At 41.9% G+C, this 8660-nt stretch overlaps 1 long non-coding RNA gene across 1 annotated transcript; it reads left to right on the top strand.

The window, feature by feature from the left end:
* The first annotated feature begins 2813 nt into the window (after positions 1 to 2813).
* LOC144323432 (uncharacterized) lies at positions 2814 to 7735 on the top strand. The gene is made up of 3 exons (XR_013388867.1): positions 2814 to 2950; positions 5080 to 5584; positions 6129 to 7735. It is a non-coding gene; the product is annotated as an uncharacterized LOC144323432 (long non-coding RNA).
* The last annotated feature ends 925 nt before the right edge of the window (positions 7736 to 8660 follow it).

Genomic DNA, 8660 nt, shown 5'->3' with positions numbered 1-8660 from the left:
AGACAGTAGGCTACTTAGACGTTACCCATAGTACAGAAAAGGTCAGAATCCCCCAATGCTCGCGTGACAAAGTTTAACAAGAACAAAAATATTAATTTCTCGATCTGGATCCAAAAGACAGCCAGTACTTAAGTGAGAGGTGGTTTGGAAATATTCACACTTTGGACCCCTAATTAACTAAGAGCTGTTGGAACAAGTTGGCTTTTATAAGGACACTGCAAAGGTAAGCATTACTGGAAGCGCGGCACCTACGGCGCGGCAGGGGAGGTGCTGCTTGATCCTTGCAACTTGGCCAATCTGTACAAGGTCTATTTCACAACATCCAACCTCCCAGGTGATGATAAGGATTAGAGTAAGATGAACATCTGTGGTCAAAAGCAAAGGAGATTTTTACACAAAAAAATGCAGACAGATCATTTGCTGTCACTCACGTTGTTCAAGTAACAGGAATGACTAGAAACGTTAACACATGGGGCCCTATTTTTTAAAATGAATTTGTGGCACAACAGGCAGACACTCATCTGCATCTTTAACCTTGGAGTTCCCATGTTTTGTTACTAACCAAGAGACGCAACCTGATTTTTTTTTTCCAGTTTCATTTCTCCAAAGTTAGGTGTTGGTAGTTCTTTTTGCACTCAAGGGAGCACCCAGCTTCTATGCATCCAGAATCTTATTTGACAGCTCTAGAAACTCACGTCACTTTCTATTGAACCCAAACTAATAATATCACATTTCAGTCTAACTCTCTCCTCTAAGTCACCAGCTTTTTTTTTTTTTTCACACGCAATGCGATGAGAATTTTCAAACTAGCAAATTGACTAAATGGAGTCTAAAAGATGGGAAAATGATTTTAATGTGTAATGTGTAATTTCATTTTTTTTCCATGTGGAAATATGCCTGGTTTAGGTTCCTTCCTCTGCTCTTAACTCTCTTCCCTCTCCCCCTCCATCCACAACACACACACACACACACACACACACACAACTTAAAACATCTAAATTTGTATTTATTACATGAAACATTCCATTTATCTCAGCCAATTATATTCACTCAAATGTCCCTGAGAAATGTGGCTTCCATCCAAGCACCAGAACGGCCTCCCTGTATGTCCTGGGGCTGCCTGTGGTCCTCTCGGCATCTTTGCCACATCCGTGTGTGCTGGAGCTCACCAGCATCATACACGTGGCAAGCCTACCTTCCATCCCCTTTTCATGCTCGATTGTGGTGGATGTCCACCTAGTAATGTTGGAGTGAAGCCGTTCCTCTCAGGATTTCAGCATTAGGACACCTACGGAGATCTTTGCTCCTCATGCGGTTCCCTCGTTTACCTGGCAGCCAGGTGTTGGGATGCTTGGGTAGACCTGAGCTTGTCAAAACACGTCGCGGCGAAGTCAGTCTTTAGGCAAATTTTGATGACTTAATACAAAGCTTTCAACCTGGAAGGTCTTACTCTCTAGCAAAATGTCCTTTCTGCATGCCAATGGGCTCAATATTCAATCATGCCAAGACAATTAGATATTGGGTAAAAGACGGAGAAGATAAAGGTAGCAGAGGTAGGGATATTTTGCCAGATAGGGCTCCAGAGTTCTCCAATTAAATAATTCACCCTCTGAGAGTTCACGAAGATGTTCCAGAGGTGGCGGCGTTTCCAGTTCCATTCTGGTGGAAAAGAAAATGAATTTGTGTGTATTCTGAAATCTCTAGTTACGCGGAGATTTGGGGAAAGGAGAGCCAGATCTAAGCCCCACAGGGGGAGCCAGAGCGGGAGCGCTGGGAAGGCGCGCAGACCGGGCACTCTCATGGCCCTGACACCCCTCTGGGCCTCGCCTGGCGACCCCAAAGGCACCTGTCACCATCTACTATGCACACGGATAAGGTACCTATAGGTACCTAAGCAAATCTGCCACTATGTTATTTTTATTTTTTTGCAATGTCAAGTGAAAAGGTAGTGTGTGTTGCTGAAGAAGGCTCAGCGCTCGGCGGGCAGGTCACGACGAGAGAAGGAGAAGTCAGCCCACCCCACAGTCCTTGTCCCCAGAACAAAAGGAGCATTCCGGGTGCCCTCCAAGAGTCTCTGTTCATCTGTGGCTGCCCACAGGAGCCACATCAACCCACGGGGCCACAAGAGGACCTGATAGATCCAGGCTGAGCCCTGTCCTTCATCCTCCTCCCACTGAGAGGCCCAGAGCCTCCAGAACTGTGGTCTTTCCAAAGGATGGGTCATGGGGCTGCAGCCACGGCCTGGGGGTGCCTGCTTTTCAGGGCCTCCTTCCAACAAGAGCACCCAGCAGAGCACCAAAGCAGGCTTGGGAGTGACTGCACTTGTGTGCCTGTCTGGGCAACCTAGAGTCCGTCTTGTGCTGGACATCCTCTGACGGTTCTGGAGTGCAAACTTGTAGACGTGGTGGGTGCGAGTGTGTGTGTACATAGCCACAGCTGCGAGCAGACGGTCTAATCAGAGAAATAAGAACATTCAGTGTAAAGTTTAATTGTAATTAAATTAATTAATTTTCTGGTTTTCATTTTCCCTGGCAATCAATAAAGCTACCAAAAAAATGAAAAAAGAAAGAAAGAAAGAAAGAAAGAAAGAAAGAAAGAAAGAAAGAGAAGAAAGAAAGAAAGAAAGAAAGAAAGAAAGAAAGAAAAGAAAGAAAGAAAGAAAGAAAGAAAGAAAGAAAGAAAGAAAGAAAGAAAGAAAGAAAGAAAGAAAGAAACCACAAAAGAACTAGAAACCAAGCCTGCTGCGGAGGATAACCGTCGGGGTATGGTCAACGGTAGGTGCACCTGCCCATTGCACGCGCTGGCCCCTTGTCGGCTGGGGTTCGTCCCAGGTACTTGCAGGGGAGCAGCAGTAGCAGCAGCAAACGGCTGTCCTTGGGGAGGGCCGCGGCGCCGTCGTCCGATGGGAGCCCTGCCCACCGGCCTCCCTTCCTCCCAGAGCAGAACAAAGGTGAAGGACAGATCCTGTGGGTCCCAGTAGATGGGGGGGGGGGGGGAGGGGACACAGGAAGGGCCCCCAGGCCGCAGACAGAGGGCTGCAGGGCCAGGGCACAGGCTGGTGTCATGTCACAGGCAGGGGCCCCGGCGGCCCGTGGTGGCCCCGAGATTCCTGTTCATTGGACTGAGGTGTGGCCCGGGCACCAGGCCGTCGTAGGTGCGATGCAGGTGCACCCGATGTCAAGCCAGAGCCCAGCGTGCCTGCCGAGGGTCCTTCACCGTGGCCCAGCCGGGTGGCTTCCCCCGGCGTCACCTGCCATCTGGCTCAGAGCATGGACCATCTCGCCCCCCCATCACCTACTGACACTCTCCCGGGTTGGGGCCCAGGCCCAACGGCTCTGTGGTTTTTTTTTGTTTGTTTGTTTTTTGTGTTTTTGTCCACGCTCATACCACCCCGGACATTCCTGATCTCATCAGAATTACTTGTTGGTAAGTCCCTGAGTGACTCTCAGAGAAGATCCCTGCAGTCAGGCCTGTGAACCTCGGGGCCCACTTTACAGGCCCTTCAGGTAACGATGGTGGCCACGCACGCCTCCCCTGGTTGGTATTTTACAATGACCGTTTTCTGACTCCTGTGTTGTTCCGCACTACGATTTTTATTGGGTAAAGAAATAAATAGACGATCTGTGTGTGTAGATACGGGGGATACTGTATACCTGTCTCTACGTGAGACAGATGCGCACATCTCTAGGTCTCCAGCACACACACACAGAGACACTGGCTATCACACAAATAGAAGAGTCTTGATTTAGGCTTTAAAGGCCTTCCATTTATTTTTTTTAGAAGGTTTTATTTATTTTTTCATTAGAGATACAGAGAGAGAGAGAGAGAGAGGCAGAGACACAGGCAGAGAGAGAAGCAGGCTCCATGCAGGGAGCCCGACGTGGGACTCGACCCCAGGACTCCAAGATCATGCCCTGGGCCCAAGGCAGCGCTAAACTGCTGAGCCACCCAGGCTGCTCAAGGCCTTTCATTTCTTAAAAAACAAAAAACAAAACAAACAAAACAAACAAAAAAAAAACCCACTTCCATTTCTTGCTCTCACGCTCGAGACAAAGGAGGATCGCCTATAGCTGTATATAAAGCATCAGGGGTAAAAGCTCAAATGACTGGCTGTATGGAGCCAAATTTAATGTTCCCTGAATAATCCTTAAAAGAGAAAAACCCAGAGCCATTGAAAAACATATTATCAGTACTACTTATGAGCCCTGATTGTATATATTTTATAGTCCTGTTGTTACTGAAAAGTGTCCTTGAAGTTCACGGATCCTGACAGTCTGTCCAATGTGGAAAACCATCTGAAATGCATTGCAGGTGGAATCACTTTAGCCAAAGTGCAGATCACTTAATTTATTCTAAAGGCATATAATTGGAAAAAAAGACCAACTTCCTATTTTTTTCTTTTTATAATATCGCGTAAAAACACTCTTCTTTATTCTAACTTTGGTGTGTGTACAGTTTTAGAAAAGCCCATGTCAGAAAAGGAAGTGATTTTTTTTCCCTTTTCACGGACCTCTACAGTGTGTATATTCAGGATTTTAAAAATGGGCTCTCAAGTGAAAAATGGGAGAATAAAAAAGCAGAAGGTATTTTTTATCTTGGCCTTATCTGCACATGTCAGAAAATTAAGACAGTGATGAATTACACATTACCGTACAAAATTTTATTGTCAGAGGCAAAATCCAAATTTGTTCTGCTTAAAATACAGAAGACAAATTTTCTCCTTTAGAAAAATCCATTTTGTTGGTGCTTGATTGTAATGGAATAAAAATTTCATGTTGAATACACAGCGATCCAATTTTTACTGAATAATCTTAAAGGCATACCGTAGAAAACATTTAGCTGCTAAACTAGCACAAAGTTATTTATTTGGTAAATGCTTTAGTAACTTGTATTTGTGAAAAGAATAGTTACTGTTTTGTTTCTAAATCATAAAATATTAAGAAGAAGAAAAAAAGCGCTTCCATTTGGCATATTTTTAAAGAAGTCTGCCCATTTGGGAAATGGCTTGAGGAACATAAACTCTGTTGCTGAGCTCATTAGAAATAATCCACGTGACTTTTTTTTTTTTTTTTTTTGAAGACTATCCGGTGGATTCAGTGGTGTCCAGAGAGCTACTTTCGAAAGCTCAAGGGCAGACAGTCTCCCAAGTCTTGCTCCAAGGAACTGGCCGGTGCATAAGCTTCAGAGAACTAAGTATTTCATTTTATAGTGTGAATTCATTTTCAATGACCATCAAGACATTAAAGGACTAAGATATCAGAAAAGCAAAGAGCCAGGATGTGCATACGCGACAACGTGCAGGTGGCGTTGAAAAAGATAACGTGAGGCCACCACTACACCGTAGCTTAAAAAGGAGAAACAAGACTGGAGGAGACAGTCCTCTGAAAAATGTCTCGTACTTGAGAGGTGATGGAAGATAAACCAACCCAAAATAAAACGGAGGGACGAAGGATCTACAGCGGGAGCTCTCACCCAGTAGGTCGCGGTTCTACGACGGTGGGCGCAGGATGGTGGCCAAGAGCAAGTATGGAATGTGCACCCAGAAGGAGTGACAAGGACAGCGACTCAACGATCCACTTGGAAGGTGAGTGCACCGCACCCCCACAGCAATCTTTATGGTGATCTTTCCTACAACATGTCCCACTCTCTCACTTACTTATGTGACATAATAACGATGGTGTGGCTTGGTCAAGGCAGTTGCCTTCAGCTGTACCCACTCACAGCCCCCCGTGGGAAGGGTCACGCCAAGTCTGTTCAGCAGCCGCGGTCCGTCTGTACAGCTCCAAGCAGAGAGAACGAGCTCTCGACTTCATTGCTAAGTAAAGGGCAAGTTCCCGCTAGACTAACAGGTCTCCCCAACATGCAGGACAGAGGTCTGGCCTCTCCTCCTTCGGTCCACCATGGAGAGCTTTGCAACCCCTCTGCGCTCTTCACTTATTTTTCAAGGCTTATTGGCTGGGGAGTGTCTGTTAATCATCTGCTGTAGCTTAAAACCCACTATGCAGCCCAATAATGTAAAGTATTTTGAAGGGAATTCTTGGAGGCCACATGAAGTCACTTTTAAGAAATGAGGATCAAACCAGAATCCAGAATGCGCTAATTAACTTTTTTTTTTTTCTTTCTCAAAGGAGTCAGTGACAACGAAAAAGTAAGCTCTCTATCCCTCTACAGAGACTGGTCTGTGTGGATCATCATGATGCTTCCCCGCAGATAAGAGGCAGATGAATGACTGATTTGAGCCATTCAAGGCTTGGTTTGCAGGGTTTTGAATCCCAGCTAATACTATCACCAGCTACGGAAACTGATCCCAACCCTTAACCCCGGTCTCCCCATTGATAAATTGGAACTGATGGCACTTGAGTCATTCAATGAGATGATATTAAGTGCCTGGCATTTCGTAGACACTCAAATGTTTTTCCTTCTCCTATACTTGACCGAATTTAATATTAACACGGCACACACGAAAAAATTAATTCAGATAAAAATGAAGGATTGGTCATTATTTTTCTTTTTTCTTAATGCATTGGTGGATGAACCGGGAATGTACAAAAAGATAGACATCTTTGATGTCCTATCCTTAAAGTACTAAAAATTCAAAATAAAGTCCCTTAATGTGCTGTTTTCAAAATCTGAATAAAATCATACCATCTACTAATATGACTATTTGTGAAAAGCTTATTTTAAAAATACAATGCCTATCATTATACATATGCAGTATACTTAAAATTAGAACATATACTTTTCACCAACTGCCTATTTCTCATATTTAAGACTCTAAACTTAAAACTTTAACTTTTCTAAACTTTGAAATGAGACTTCACAAAATAAAATGGGAAAAAAATAAAAATAAAATGGAAAACAAAAGGTACTAGAGTTCCCTTTTGTTAGATTTTCCTGAATAGAAACCACACTAAACAAAATATTTTAATAAGAAAATTCCTTATTAATTCAAAGCAATTGAACTCAAGCTTACTCTTCTAGAACCGAAATTTGAAATTTTAGAATATTTTATAAGAACATTTTTGTACACAAAAGTTCACATATACTAATTTGAACAAATACGTTATTGCCTAGAATAAGAATTGTTGAACCTGCTTTAAAGAATAAATGATTAACTTAAAATTAACACATTGTGAATATACAAATAATATGCTAAACCCATTATAGAAAACTTGAACTACTTTTACATAAGTAGGTTAAACATTCTTCCTGCAACTTACTGATATTTTTAAATTGCTCAAATAGCTTTTCCTAAAGATAAATTCTATCCCAATTTATATTCCAATTATAAAGTTAAACCGTGTGGTTTTATTATACTTTCTAAATGTTACACATTTCTGTAAAACACAATTAAGTGCTGTGTAACCAAACATTGAGAATTATCCTAAAGGACCATAAGTTTTGAAGACTAGTGTACAAAAATAATTGCATAATCTTATCTATACCTAAAAATTTAGTTTCTCTTCTGTCGCATGTAATTATTTTTCATGTCGCCCTCACTCTGATTGGCTCATAATTTGCGTTTGTTCAATTTATTGTAATGTGAATTCCTTCAGGCCTTTTTCTGCTCTTCTTCCCTTTCCCTTCATTTTGTGAAATAAAATGTGCTCAATAAATATTTGCTTAATTAAATTGAATTTTGTCCTATATAATTAGCAGTGTCAAATGATAATAATCCAGCTATGACCTCTGACAAAGGAAGAAAAAAAAGCCAAGTGTAGGAATCTTAATTTCTCATTATACAAACTTTTACTGCTTATTATGTGTATGTGGTTACCTCATGGTCATCCTGAGAATAATTGAGCTATTTTAGGTCTTGAAAATTTCTCAGGAACAAAAGTTCCTTAAAATTGTAATAGCCAGTAGATTGTAATTAAATACATCATTGTAAAGTTCTTCAGGAATTCCTCTTCTGCATCCAATCCAGTCCCGCAGCTGCACGAACATTGCTTTTCACAATTTAGTCTGCATAGATTTATAAACATATCACTGACTATTATTTTCACTGATTTAGATGGAAACCATTTTATCTGTGGTCTGACCATCTGTTACTACAGATAGAGCTTACCAGAGAAATGTGTGTAAAAATAAAGCGGATTATTACCATGTTAAAGTTGTGTTTAAACAGTGTGCACCAAAAGATCAAAAAAGGAAACTATCATCAATGAACTGTATATTTTTGTCACAATATTGGGCTGGGCTGCTTATCCTAACGTGACCTGCTGGTGAACATTTCATCCAGTTGTTTGACATCATGCAGATTAGAAACACAGGCTTTGAAATATAATATAATTAGTGTAGACCTATTTCATCACAAATTTTGATGCTGCTTCTGGTATTTGGAAAATCTCCAACTTGCGCGATGGGTAGAGGCATGTCTTTCTAGTTTCGTTGTAGGAAGGTTTTATGGAAAGTCTAAGGTTACTATGTCCGTTCCCCAAATAACAACTACGTATTTTTAAATGGTTCATGTCGCTACTCGGAGCCTCAGTGTTTTTCACTAGACTACCAGGGCTAATATAATTTATTAGGTTTTTGAAAGGAGCCAATAAAACAGCACGTGGAAAAGCTCTCTGCAAACGAAATGCAATTTATAAGTACGTTATAATCGTAATGACCTTGTAAGATATTATACGGTCACGCTCGTAAAGAGCACTGCC

The sequence above is a fragment of the Canis aureus genome, chromosome 11 (genome assembly GCF_053574225.1).
Source record: "Canis aureus isolate CA01 chromosome 11, VMU_Caureus_v.1.0, whole genome shotgun sequence".
Classification (NCBI taxonomy): Eukaryota; Metazoa; Chordata; class Mammalia; order Carnivora; family Canidae; genus Canis; species Canis aureus.
Note: the sequence above shows the minus strand (reverse complement) of the source record. Positions and strands in the feature narration are given on the sequence as shown.